Genomic DNA, 14,189 nt, shown 5'->3' on the forward strand with positions numbered 1-14,189 from the left:
TCAAAATCTGAGGGCCAAATTGAAATATGCATGAAAGTTTGGGGGGCGAAATGATATTTTCTCAAATAAATGTCTTGTTAAAAAGAAATAAAAAGAACTTACTATGGGCTTGGTGAGTTTGACCATACTAGTAGATTTGAGTATACAGAAAATTATTGTATGGACCTAACGTTTGATCCTACTTCATGATCCCAAAAACAGAGAGAGATCCCTTTGAATTTTCCAAATGCTCTCTTAGTTGTATGGATTTTGCATTATGCTTTTCGTTTTCTACCACTGGAAAGTCTCTACTTGTCTAGCTTGTTATAATGTCTTTTCTCTCTTATCTATATATTTTTTAATAATACTTTCCTTTCTTTTTATTTACTAGCAGATGAATGATATCCCCCAAGGAACAAGGGTTTAGAGGTTGGGATTACCATATGATGGTCTAGATCAAATCCCCATTCATACTGGATTTGCCAAACTAATTTCATTTGCAGTGCTACTTGGATGTACCTGTGTAAAATTACCCAGCACGTGCCTTATTTATATGCGTGCACAAATGTATGATTTTGTCCTTCATGTTATTTAACAAAATATATATTTGGACCTTTATTTTAATAATTCCCGATATTTTCTTTTAAATAGAATATCATCTCCCTCATCAGAGGTGTAAAACATTCAATTGCCCTCCATGTGATTCAGTAGTCCTCTTCTTTCTTTGATAGCTTATTAGGCCAGTGAATTTCACTCCTCCTCCAGTTCCTACTTTCATTTGTCAGAGTAATGCTATAAAAATTAACTCATCTTACAATACTGAGGTCCATGACAGGAGCTGTCCATGCAAACAGAGGGCTGCACCATATATAGTCAATAAAACAACACAATTTGCAATATGGTTTCCTTTCACCATAAAATCTGAAGAGCATACTAGGATAGCAAGTTCAACTGATTCCATTTAGTTTCCAGTACATGACAGGTGAGGCAAAAAAAAAAAAAAAACAGGCAGAGCTTAATGAGAATGACACAGCTAAATCATGACTTCAATATTATTAAAATCTGTAAACCTAGGGAAGCAAAGGAAATATAATGACCTCTTGATGTGGTGCCACATGATGATAGTGTAGCAAGCCAAATTTTGCAAAAGCAAAATGTTAGTTTGATCCCTTGAACCAGGAGACTTACACCAGCCCATGGGACTTAGCAAATATACATTTGGAATCAATCTCCACCGATGGATAAAGGTACTGGACAAAATACAATGACGTGAGGAAGCCAATAGTGCCGGTAGATATCATGATCGCAATGGCCATGATCAGTGAATACCCAAGATAAAGTATAGCCGATGCAGGCCCATTCAAGCCCTTAAGGTCAAAAACTAGGTAATTGATCGCGCAGAGGAACACATAAAGAGCAACGGAACCTGATGCATAGAATGCTTTCCACCACCACTGCCAATCCTCAGCACAGAGATGCATCTAGGTAAGGACCACAGATACTTCTGCACAAACGATCAACAACAACAAAAAGACAACAAGCAGGAATCCAAAGACATAATAGAACCTCCCGAGCCAGATGCTAGAGAGGATGAAAAAAAGTTCAATGAATATGGTTCCAAATGAAAGGGTCCCAGCCCCAAGCACAAGAAGCCATGATGGATATTTGCATACAGGGATCCCTCTTGGTATCTCGCTGGTTTGTATAGGGTACCAAATAGCCTCAGCTTGTGTTCCTAAGAAACCTCCCAGAAGGGTGAGCGGCACTGAAATACAAAACCAGAGAGATAGGAGAATGAAATAAAGAGAAATGGGAATTGCACTGATGCTTTCGCTACCCCATAGAATAAAATTCAGCACAGTGAGGATAACAAAACAAATTCCAGGGAAGAAGCATGCAACCGACCAGGCAACTGACCTCCAACCATCTGAAGTCCCCTTGATTGTTATCCACAAGCGTACACCAGCATAACCAGCAATAGTCCCCAGGAAAAGATAAGAAAGTATCATACCCGTCAACAGCATTCCTCGAGAAGCTGGTGACATGAAACCAAAGGCAGCCAATACAATAGTAACAACAGCCATCCCAGTGATCTGAACCTCATCTCCAAGCATCACACAAAGTAGCATTGAGTGATTTGGTTCTTTGAACACATCACCCACAACAAGCCTCCGGCCTGAGAGCTGCTCGTTCATCTATGCCTGAGCTTCTTTGTTCAATTCCTCATACATTGTCAAATCACTTCTGACTGTCCGTAAACATATAGCAAAAACGATATCAGCTAAGAAAAAGATCACCATTAGCGAATTTAGGATGGAGAACCAGTGGACTCGAGCACCTTCCATCTTCAGGTAAGCATCCCATCTAGATGGCCATCTAATATCGCTCTTCACAAATTCAACTTCATAATACTCTCTCTTGCTCCCTTATTATCTGAGATTTGTCAAATTCAAACGGGCAGTTTACATAGATATTGTCATAAATATGGAATTTTGACATTGCTTTGGGGTCATGTTTGACACTGCAGGGGACAACCTCAAAACCGACTATCTCAAATCCGGAAGGCTGCTTCTTCTCAGCATCCGGAATTACGCCCATACCCTCTTCCCCAGTACCAATTATCAGCACACTTGCCCCTTCATACTCGTGAACCAAAACCCTGAACTTGAGGTGATTGATAATGTAATCTTCATTACTATTTGGCAGTGCATACCTAACAGGAAACCCAGTCCATTGAATCTTAATTCCATTTTCTTTAGCAAACCTCATGGCAGGCAAATTATCCAAAATCATATTTACTTAATACAGATCACGAGTTCTCTGTTTCAATAGCTCTACCTCATGCTCACTTAATGGACTTGTAGTGCAGAGGAATACAGATTCATTGACATTCATTCGAAAACGGTATGGAGAGTTGTGAATCTGGTCTCGCATAAGGAGTTGTCCAAGATTCTCAACACTTCTCTTAATTTGCCTACAGGGTCTGCAGTACGGGAGACTGTAATAGCTGAAGGGAAGTGCAGTTTCAATAGAGGTCAATGAATTAACTCTGGCATATATTTCTTCACCTGTTGAATATGTATGCTTCTTGTTTCCCATATAAAAACCATTGCGGGCATATGAAACAAGAACTGTATAGATGAAAGCTACCCAATTTGCCCTTTTTGGGATCAACTTACAAGCCATCATTGAGTTTGAAAAAGGAACACAGAGCAGATCCCTAAAAAACTATTCTTAGTCTAAGCTACGCCCACAGGCTTATTCAATATCAAATCTGCAGAAGTGAAATCTTCATGTCAGTCTTTGAAATTGATCTAACAAGTAAGAAGGTATCCAACCATCCCTTCCCAGAGAAAATATACAATTAATTAGCTTTATGGAAGAAGAAAAGAACAAGTAATTGAAAAAAAGGCTTCCTGCAGTCCACATATTGTTTGGACCCATAGAGTCCAACACATGTCCCATTTCGATAATCCGAGCCATTCATTTTTACAAAGTTTTTCATATATATCATTCATGCAAAAAAATTGAATATATTACAATTATCGGATCCATCCAAATTTTTTCATAGACAATATACACAAGGGATTTACAAAATGAACTATACAAATTATCATACTCCCTCCAGATGAGGACGAGAGGTAAAGCCTAACCCTTCAAGTAGCAAAATACAGATCTATTGCTTGACCAATACAATTAACCCCTCCTATTTCAAATAAATAAATAACGTATCAAAAGTGTCCTGCCCCAAATACATACGGTAAATACATTACATACATGAACTAAGTAAACAAAATACTATATTTGTTCTTAATTATCAATCTACAAATCCATTCAAATCAAGGGCTGAGAAAAGTTGAAAGCAAGAACAGACAACTGAACACAATTCCGCAACTCTACGAACAATAAACAAATCAGAGGACTACAACAACAGCCCGAACTAATCACTGTGTTCTTCATAGACGTACAAATACACATATATGTATGTAACGTATCGATGGTAAGAAATTGAAGACGCACCAGTGGCAGATCGCGTAACTCAGCAACAGTCTGGTTCGACTCGACTCGGTTCGTCCTGTGATCAAGGGTTGTAGAATGGATACAGATTATCTAATTTTCTGGGGTTGACATTTTTGTATTGAAAAATCTAGAAATAATAATTTGTGATTATATATCAATTTTAAGTAGTATATAGTAATTCCAATCAAATAATCAACACAAATTAACATAATAATTTTAACGTGAAAAAATCACAATTGGAGGTGCTCTAATTGTGATAAAAAAAATTACGGCAACAGCCACAAAACAATCCTATCAAATACCTAGCAAATTCACGCTTGAATTGAACCAACCTCAATGTGTCTCTTCCAACCCCGTCTTCACCTCGGAATTGTCTTGACGATGAGTCACTCTAGAATCCACCAAAGCTTCAAGCTCAAATTCCTCATAATCTACTGAAGAACAACTCTTTCTTTTGTGTAGAATAAACAAATAAACCTTTGATGTATGCTTCTTAAACCATGAGTTGAATACTCAATGAAACATTAAAGAAAACTAGCAAAATAGTCCCAGATATAAACCCTAGAACCCAAGAAGAAGATCTGGAGGCGTTATCCTAGAATCTGACTTAAACACGTATTTATAGAAAACTGTCCTGCGATCTCGGCTCGAGCTTCAGATTGGCCGCTCGAGCGGACCTACGCTCGAGTGTGGAAAGTTCTGCTCGAGCGGGAAAAAACAACATCCAATATTTTTGCAGACGAATAAACTTCTAGAACTCAGCATTCTCCACTCGAGCGAGGAAATGTCAGCTCGAGTGGACAGGCAACTTTGAATGCATTTTTGCATTTTACTTCGGGGGCGCTGCCCCTCGACCCCGCAGTGGCGCTGTCCCCTCGACCCCCGCGAGCTGACCGGGCAGCTCGATCGTTGTCATAATCAGCGAAGTGGCAATCTTGAAAGAATTAACATCACAAACTTCTCTGCACGGCATAATTCGAGTTGGATTCGCATCTAACAAACTCATAGCCTTACTGAAATAAAAGTGCGAAAACAAGTACAACTAAAAGGAGTTTTGTCAAACGGGATTGCCAAGAATAAAAACCTAACAATCTCTCTCTTTAGCAATGCCGTGACAAAACACACCTAATAAATAAAATCATAAACACTCCAACCCATTACAGCCAATAAAAACAAACTTCTTTCTCAAGATCATGATCTGCAAAACAGCTATTAGTGCCACAATCTCCAAAACAACTATTAGTCCCACAAGAGTATATAAAAAAGCAATAAACATATGGCTAAATTATCTTGAAGCATTTGAATCATGAGATGGAAAACATAAATAGATGTGACTTGGAGATTTTAAAAACATGTAGCATGAAAACCTGAAAACTAAAACACATGCACCCGACACATGGCATGACATAACTCCCCTTTTTTGTCACGAATTGACAAAGGAAGCTCAAACAACAAAAGCAAGATCATAAGCCACACAAGCAATGATATGATGATGTAAGTATCAAGAGCATGCAAGACGGAAATAATGAACAGACAAAAAATAATATGGTGGAGCAAGTAGGGAATTTCAGATTTGTATCTTAAAACACACAAGACTATCCAAGAAGCACAATTACTTGAAAACACAATGTGCACAGCCTTTAGAAAATTCCTCATAAAAGAAAGTGATGCATTATGAGAAAAGCATAGATCCCATGAGAAAAGTGTATGTGTGACTCTTGGAGTTCGACAAACACAAGATTCAAATCCTAGTAGTGATCTGATAGCTGGACCTCTGACAAGAGAATCTAAGCACAACTAAGGAAAGTCAAACCACTAGGAATCAAGGGGTATTTGTTGAGTAAAGGCGGAGGCTTCCTCTCATTCAATGAAACCTTTATTTTTTTTCCCTTTTTTTTCACATCTTTTTCTTTTCTTTCTTTTGCACTTTTTTTTTTTTTTTTTTTTTGTTTCTTTCTTTTACACATTTTTTCTTTCTTTTGCACACTCATTGGCGGCTGACATGCTCAAGAGTATGGAAACCGAACGAGAGAAGTATATATATAATAAGGATGGCCTGGTTGGTCACTCTGAGGTAGCATTTTCTTCATGCCTGGACTACAAAGAACAGAGGGGAAAGTCGTGGAGATGCAAAAAGATGGAAGGTGGTTTAAGAGACTCAACATCACCCATAATATGCTAGTATAGGTCAATTCCTCTAGAAAAGTAAAAGATACAATGCCAAAAGTCCATAAGAAAAAAATAATCACTAAGGCGGAAGACTCCGATATTTGCTAATCCAAGAGTGTGTACATAATGAGACATACTAATCAAAAAACACACACTCCAAAATGAGTAATGACCACAGAAAACACACACATATTAACATGTAATGGATATTCTCATCAATTCCAATATGCACCAAGGACCACTCAAAAATTTCAAGCTTGCAAAACCGTACTAAGAAAATCTTTTTGGTTTTTTTTTTCATTTTTTTTTTCTAAACAAAGCCAGTCGGAGAACGAACATGCTCACACTAAATGACTCAAAAAAAACATACAGAAACCCAAAAACTAAAACGACTAAACAAATTAACACAAGTCAAGTTTTCTCACCCAAACTGCTTTAGTATGAACAAAGTTGTGAGAATGGCGGTTCTTGGGTGGTGTCTTGACGTTGTGGTTTCCTTCCATTTCAATGGGAACCTGTCTCGACATGGTTTCAACCTTCCTATTTCTAGGTCTAGGCAAATACAAACTCGCTCCATGTTTGGTCTCAAGCTGATCAAAATAACGAGGTCTAATATGACCTTTAACCTCATTACTACCAATGAAGTGTCTCCTACCCCATGAGATGTTAGAATTTCTTCCATCTTTATGAGACACTCTCCCATGCAACTTATAACAATAAGGGCGAATATGACCATGCATACCACAATGATGACAAATAAAAACAGGGTGTACCTTCTTTTCTTTTACCTTACCAACTCTAGGAAGTTTGAGAAGTCTATCCTTATGTTGAATTTTGTGTTCTTCTTTTCCTTGAGTTCTTGTATGATGAGATGTAGATGCACTCTATTTTTGCTCTTTGTTATCACCAAATCCAATGCCACTCTTGTCAGAACAAATTTGTTGAGACCCAATGATATCCTCCAAAGTCTTTGATCCTTTGTTCCAAAGACCAATGGTAGCCATAGCACACTTGAGCTCTTCCTCTTTCTTGATCATTAGTTCTTCCAAGGCAACTTGAGACATCTCGAGAGATTCAATCTTTTCTTCATACATTGCATAGATTTGTTGTAGCTCATTCCTCTCTGTCTCACAAGTTAAGAGTTTTGCACAAAGAGCTTGTCGATCATTAGCTATCTTGATGGCATCAATCCTAGCCTCGGAAATCTCCTCTTTTAGTTTGACATTCTCACTTTCATATGCTTTGAGTTTCATAGTGAGTTTGTCATTCAATTTAGATAAGTTAAGAGATTCCTTATATAACTTTTCATAAGCTTACTCAAGCTCTTCATCATCACTTCCCAAGGATTCATCATCAGTGGCATTCTCAACCGGTCTCTTCAGAAATTCTGTTCGTCCTTCAGTTTCGGAAGCCGCCATGAAAGCAAGGAATTGTTTATGTCCCTCTCCGCCTTGATCTTCATTGTCACTTACATCTTTATCAGATTCTGAATCATCATCCCAAGTGATAGCAAGGGCTTTCTTCTTCTTCAAACGAGTGGGGCATTCTGAAGCAAAGTGGCCAACTCCTTGGCATTCATAGCATTGGACTCTTTCAGAGTTCCCTTATATCTTTCTTTTCTCCTTTTTGGCTATAAAATTAATTTTGAGTTTATCTTTGCCTTTAGATTTATGAGTATGAGTAGATTCCAAAAGATTATGATTCTTTTTCAAAAAAAAAAAATTTAAATTGTTTAATAAAAGCAGCCGTAACCTTGAAATCTATCTCATAATACTTATCAGAATCCTCTCCAACTCTATGAGCACTACTAAAAGCAATAGCATCTTTTTGTTTCTTTTTGAAATTCTTATGTGCCTCATAAGTTTGGAGATTTCCAACCGGGTGATCCAACTTGAGTTTGTCAACATCTTGAGCCTCCTCAATAGCCGTAACTTTTGGTTGGAACTGATCGGGCAAGGATCTCAAAATTTTTCCCACAACTTTGGATTCAAGTATTTTTTTTGCCTAAATTGAAGTTGGAATTTATAATGTCACTCAACTTCGCATAAAATTCATCAAAGGTCTCACTATCTTTCATTGAAAGGTTTTCGAAACTAGACGTGAGCCTTTGAAGTTTTGAGCGTTTAACAGAAGGAGTGTCATCATGAATAGTTTGTAAGATATCCCAAGCCTCTTTTGCGACTTCACAATTGCAAATACGGCTAAACTCTTCAAGTGTGACAGCGCAAAAGAGAGAATTGATAGCTTTACTATTCCAGCTATTATTTTGGTAATCAATTGTGTCCCACTTATCAATTGGTTTGGGGAAAGTTACTCCATCAACGGTAATCGTTGGTTCGGTCCACCCATACATGACAGATTGCCAAACTTTTTCATCAATAGATTTCAAAAACGATCTCATCCGAGCTTTCCAAAAAGAATAATTGGATCTGTCAAGTAGGGGTGGTCGAACCATAGAATTTCCCTCACGTATTGAATCTATTATCACAAATCAAACAAGATCTCGTTTTAAAAGATTTTTTTAAAAAAAAAATAGAACGACCTGCTCTGATAGCAATTGAAAAATCTAGAAATCCCCTAGATAATGATTTGTGATTATGTATCAATTTTAAGCAGTATATAACAATCTCAATCAAACAATCAAGACACATCAACACAACGATTTTAACGTGGAAAAACCACAATTGGAGCACCTCAAATTGTGATAAAAAAAACTACGGGCAACAACCACAAAACAATCCACTAAGAAGATATAAATGAATTACACAGGTATACTCTCAATTACCTAGCGAATCCACGCCCGAATTGAACCAACCCCAATGTGCCTCTTCCAACCCCGTCTTCACCTCGGAATTGTCTTGACGTTGAGCCACTCTAGAATCCACCAAAGCTTCAGGCTCGAATTCCCCAGAATCTACTGAAGAACAACTCTTTCTTTTATGTAGAATAAACAAACAAACCTTTGATGTATGCTTCTCAAATCATGAGTTGAATAATCAATGAAACATCAAAGAAAACTAGCAAAATAGCCCCAGATATAAACCCTAGAACCCAAGAAGAAGATCTGGAGGCGTTACCCTAGAGTCTAACTTAAACACGTATTTATAGAAAACTGTCCCGCGATCTCGGCTCGAGCGTCAGATTGGCCGCTCGAACAAACCTACGCTCGAGCGCGGAAAGTTCCGCTCGAGCGGGAAAAAACAACATCCAGTATTTTTGCAGGCGAATAAACTTCTGGAACTTAGCATTCTTCGCTCGAGCGGGAGAATGTCCGCTCGAGCGGACAGTGTCACGACCCAAACCCGCCCCTGTAGGTTTAGCACCGTAACCGGCCAGTAATCCGTGGATTACCAAAAGCCTCTGAACAGATTAGCAAATAATAAGGGGCTACGAAAGCAATAATACAAAATAGACAAGGTCCAATGAACTGTGATAACGTACATGGGACAGAAGATTTCAAAACTCATGTATATATATACATAAGCATGCCAGTCAAAGGATACCAATATTTACAAAGTATTTACATCCCAAGACCTGTCTTTACAAAACACATACAGAGACTAGCATGAACGCAAAAACAGTCATAGCATTAGACTTCGATCGGAACCTCCTCGGGAGGCACAACAGTTGGCTGACAAAACAGTATAGTAGGCCGTCAACTCTGGCCCTGGTCATGTGCTGGCTCACCTACATACATGTACGGGGAGCAAATATTCCGGCGTGCCCGTATTCCTTTCTTCCGAGCTCCGTCGATGTCCGATCACCTGCGAGCAAATAACGGTGAGCTACCCGGCGGTGTGTGGCCGGAAACACCCTCCGACGGTCAAATTAGCACACACCTTAGAGGGAATAGAGAGAGGGGAGAGAGTGTTTGAGTGTAAGAAATCCTTACAGATGTGTTCGCGTCCTTTGTATGGGGGGCGCAGACATGCTTATATACCTTCTGAGCCCCATATCCACTCCCTGTCATCTCCTGACACGTGGTTCTGCTATCCCATCTGTCAGCATAAACCATGCCGTTCATCACCTGCTCTCAACTGCCTGTCAGCATAGCTGGAGCTCGGCAGCCGAGCTGCCCTACCTCGGTCATACCATGCTTCATACCTTAAGCGCCTAACCGGATAACCGAATGAAGGACCGGGCTAGGCGGCATCTCGGCAGAGCTTAGCCCGGGCTCCTCCTTTGGTCGGCCTTCTCGCCGGGCAATCAACTACCTCGGCTGACCGCGCCTTTCCGAGCGCCGGCCTCTCGGTCTGTCTGGTCTCGACAATCCTCGGACCGAGCATCCTAGCCTGACCGGTCACTTCCTGGTCGAGCTGCTTCTGCACGGTCCGGGGCAGCACACAGACCAAACTCTGCCCGGCCCAACTTCTGGTAGCCCATTTCCGAGTGCACAGTCGATCATCTCGGCCCAATGCTCTGCTGGGCCCTCAACTTGTTCGGTCTATACCTCGGCCCAACACCGGAGCATAAATCACCCTCTCAATTGCCCCTTAATTCCGTCCGCGGAAGCGTGACTGGGATTATTCACCTCGTCCGAGATAACGTTTCTCCGGTCGTCAAGACGCCAAGCCTCGACCGAGCTAGTTGACGTAATTGTCCGCAGATTTGACCGGTTATATTCCTCGGCTGACCTATTCCCGTTGAAAGTAGCTCGGTTGGCTCTTCGTCTTTTCAACCCGTCGCTTCAGTCCTGCCAAAGCCATAAATGGGGACACGTGGCGGTCTGCCATTGGTCATCGGGCAGCCAACCCGCCGTTTTTGCCAGAATTTGAATTTGGGCGGCCTTTCATCCTTACAAATACAACCTCTATCGTTCCATTTTTTCCCTACTACTGCCTCCATCTCTGTCGACTCTCAAGCCCAAGCTCGACTGCCATCCTCCCATTTTTCGTGTTTGGGAAGAACACCTTCAGCCCTTCACAGGTAAGATACCTAATCTCTCCTATGTTGCTATTTGCTCTTATTTTGCACACATTAGGACCCAAAAACGTAGCTTTTAGGGCTTAGACCATAGAAAACGTCCTAAACCTCCCACTGTTCTTGGTGTTCTTCGTCTTCCTGAAGAACATCGAAGAACTGGGGTGAACCGGGCTCTGGGCCTTCTTTTGATCCGAAAAGTTAGCCAAACCGGGCAAACAACGTGTTTGTTCCAATCATGGCAAAAACCGAGATAACCAAAGGACTTGGTCGCTTAACCGGGCTAACATTAGGTCTGCTTGGGCGACCGAGCTCCTTAATCAGACAACCGAGGTCGTTTGGCCCCCTTACCGACCGAGCTGAAGTCTAGCTCCCTTAGCGAAACCCCACACTTACACTTACCATCCTTTTCCTGCAGAGTCCAAGGGGACCCCTGTCATTCCTGAACCTCTCAGGACCGAGCTGCAACAATTTATCACCGTGCCCAACCCATCAACCGGGCTATAGTAAGTCGGCCACAAATGGGGAAGTTCCGCTTCCTTGTGGATACTCCGGCCGCGCTAGCCGCTTTCAGAGAAGACTACGGCGTCCCGGCCGACGTCCATCTCGAGCTGGCCGAAGAAGAGACCACGCCTTGGGGTAGGGAGGAATGCCCCTTCACCGTGCTATCCATCGTTGAAGGGGGTCTTCGTTTCCCACTCAACCCTCTCATAACCGAGTTCCTCCGCCGAACCGGGCTGGCACCCACACAGGTGTCCACCAACACATATAGAATAATCAACGGCGTACACGAATTGAACCAACGGCTAGGCACCAACTTAGGCCTAGCCGAGATATTAAGGCAGTACACAATGGGTCACACCGGTGACGGCCTGGCTTACTACTTGAAAATAAGACCGGGCAAGGAAAAAATCGTAACCGGCACCCCGGACAAAGATATGCACGATGATGATTTCTTCTGGGTGTCCGGCAACTACGAAACAGCCGAGGTGCCGGGCTGGTTCATAAGCAAGGACTTCGGTTCTTCATGTAAGCCACTCAAACTTGCTCGGTTAACTTTATTCTTTAGTTTTACTAATCGGTTTCCCTGTTTCTTTTGCAGCTATCCAAGCCTTGCAAGCCAACTACCAATTCCCCAACGTCGAGGCAATTCGGGCCGTGCTTAGGTACCGTCACCGAGACTGCAACGACTTGCTCGGCTACACACCGACTTACAGATATTCTGCTCCGCGCCGGAGTAGAGTAACTGACTTCCTCAGAGCTCCTTCGCCACCTCCAGATCCAACCCTACCAGACGTCCCATTAATCCGGTTAACCGACGAGCAAGAAATGGCCAAAAGATCTCGGATCAAAAACCTTCTAACCGCGACCTCAGCCGAGATACCGAGCGTCACCACCCGTTCCCCGGCTGCCGGTCAATCGAGTGCAACCGTCGTAGCCCTTGCTTCTCCAGCTCCAGCTGCCGTGCAATCCGCCAGAGAAGCGCGCCGGGCTGGAAAAAGACCAAGGGCAGATCCCTCCGCCGAGCTTGTCACCGAGCTGACAACCGAACATCCTGCTGAAACTCCGGCTCCCGTGCCCGCTTGGCGTCCTCAGCTGAAGCACCGGGGGCAGGACATCCCGGCGACTGCATCGATCAAGGCAAACAAAGAACATTTGATTGCCTTCGATCTCTCCAAAGCGTTTCTCCTACCGGGCGACGTGGTTGGCAGTGACCACGTCCCTGACACCCGGCTGGTAAAATCTTCCGTGAAGTCGATGGCCAGGGTAAGTCGGCGTTCTTTTTAACATTTAACAAGTGTTTGCTCGGTCCTTCTTGCTCGGTCCCCTTTCTGATGTACTTTGCTTCTTTGTGCAGGCCATTCAAAAACAACATTTGGTCTTGGAGCGCATCCACCGGCTTAGGCAGAAAGCCAACGACACTGCCAGCCATGTTGAAAGCCTTCAAGCCGAGCTCGGCCGGGCTAAAGTTTCTCTCGAGATGGCCAACCATGACAATAATAGGCTGCTCGGTCAACTGAATGCAGCCGAGAAAAAACAAACCGAGCTCCAGGCCGAGGTTGACACTTTGAAGAAGGCGAAGAAGAAGGCTTGCCGGGCTGCCAACAATGCGGGTTTCAACGAGGCCGAGATGAATTACAAGAAGCAAGTCTTTGCAACACAAGACATATACTTCAAGGCTGGCTGGAAATCCGCTTGCGAACAGCTCGGCCAGGGCTCTGACACCGACGTTTTTGCCAATCCTCCCAAAGCTTCACTACCGGTCTACCTCGTGCCATATGCAAATGATGTATTCAGTGCGCTTCAAGCGGAGGCCGAGGAGGGGCTTGAAGAAGGGAGTGACGAGACAGATTCGGAGGCTGAAGACGCCGTAGTGGAAGTGCAGCCCGGTCAAGTTGAGCCCGGTGCCCAAGAAGCGAGCCCAACCACCAACCTTGAGACTGCCGAGGATGAATTCACCAATCTATCCCCCCTGATTTAGTTTTCTTTTCTTTGCATTTTTGCTTTCAATACTTTAGATGTAACCGGGCTCTGTCCCCACCTCTTGTAATGAATTTCTTTATCAATGAAAAATTTTGAATTTTCGCCAAGTGTTTGCCCGGTAGTAATTAATTCCGTCTTCAGCAAACTATCTCGGTATAACTCATCGAACCGGAATACATGACACGGTCTAAGTACTTTAGCAGAACGAGACAAATTCATGAACCGAAATAGCCACTTCGGCTGTAACTAAGTTGAACAAACCAACACTTCCAACCGGAGTACATCATCTCGGTTGGGAAGCCAAAGTTGGACAAGACACCAACTCTTCCAACCGGAATACACCATCTCGGTTGGGAAGCCAAAGTTGGACAAGACACCAACTCTTCCAACCGGAGTACACCATCTCGGTTGGGAATCCTAAGTTGGACAAAACACCAACTCTTCCAACCGGAGTACATCATCTCGGTTGGTGATCCTAAGTTGGACAAAACACCAACTCTTCCAACCGGAGTACATCATCTCGGTTGGGGATCCTAAGTTGGACAAAACACCAACTCTTCCAACCGGAGTACATCATCTCGGTTGGTGATCCTAAGTTGGACAAAACACCAACTCTT

The 14,189-nt window shown here is 42.5% G+C and overlaps 1 pseudogene across 1 annotated transcript; it reads right to left on the minus strand.

Annotated features, from left to right (window-relative positions):
- Positions 1 to 1,004: 1,004 nt before the first annotated feature.
- LOC114298752 (transmembrane 9 superfamily member 12 pseudogene) lies at positions 1,005 to 4,132 on the minus strand (annotated as a pseudogene). Its single transcript, XR_014338670.1, has 2 exons — positions 4,000 to 4,132; positions 1,005 to 3,253 (listed from the first exon to the last, which is right to left on the minus strand). The product of XR_014338670.1 is annotated as a transmembrane 9 superfamily member 12 pseudogene (transcript).
- Between the last annotated feature and the right edge of the window lie 10,057 nt (positions 4,133 to 14,189).

This window comes from Camellia sinensis, chromosome 8 (assembly GCF_055761805.1).
Source record: "Camellia sinensis isolate YWXY chromosome 8, ASM5576180v1, whole genome shotgun sequence".
Taxonomy (NCBI): domain Eukaryota; kingdom Viridiplantae; phylum Streptophyta; class Magnoliopsida; order Ericales; family Theaceae; genus Camellia; species Camellia sinensis.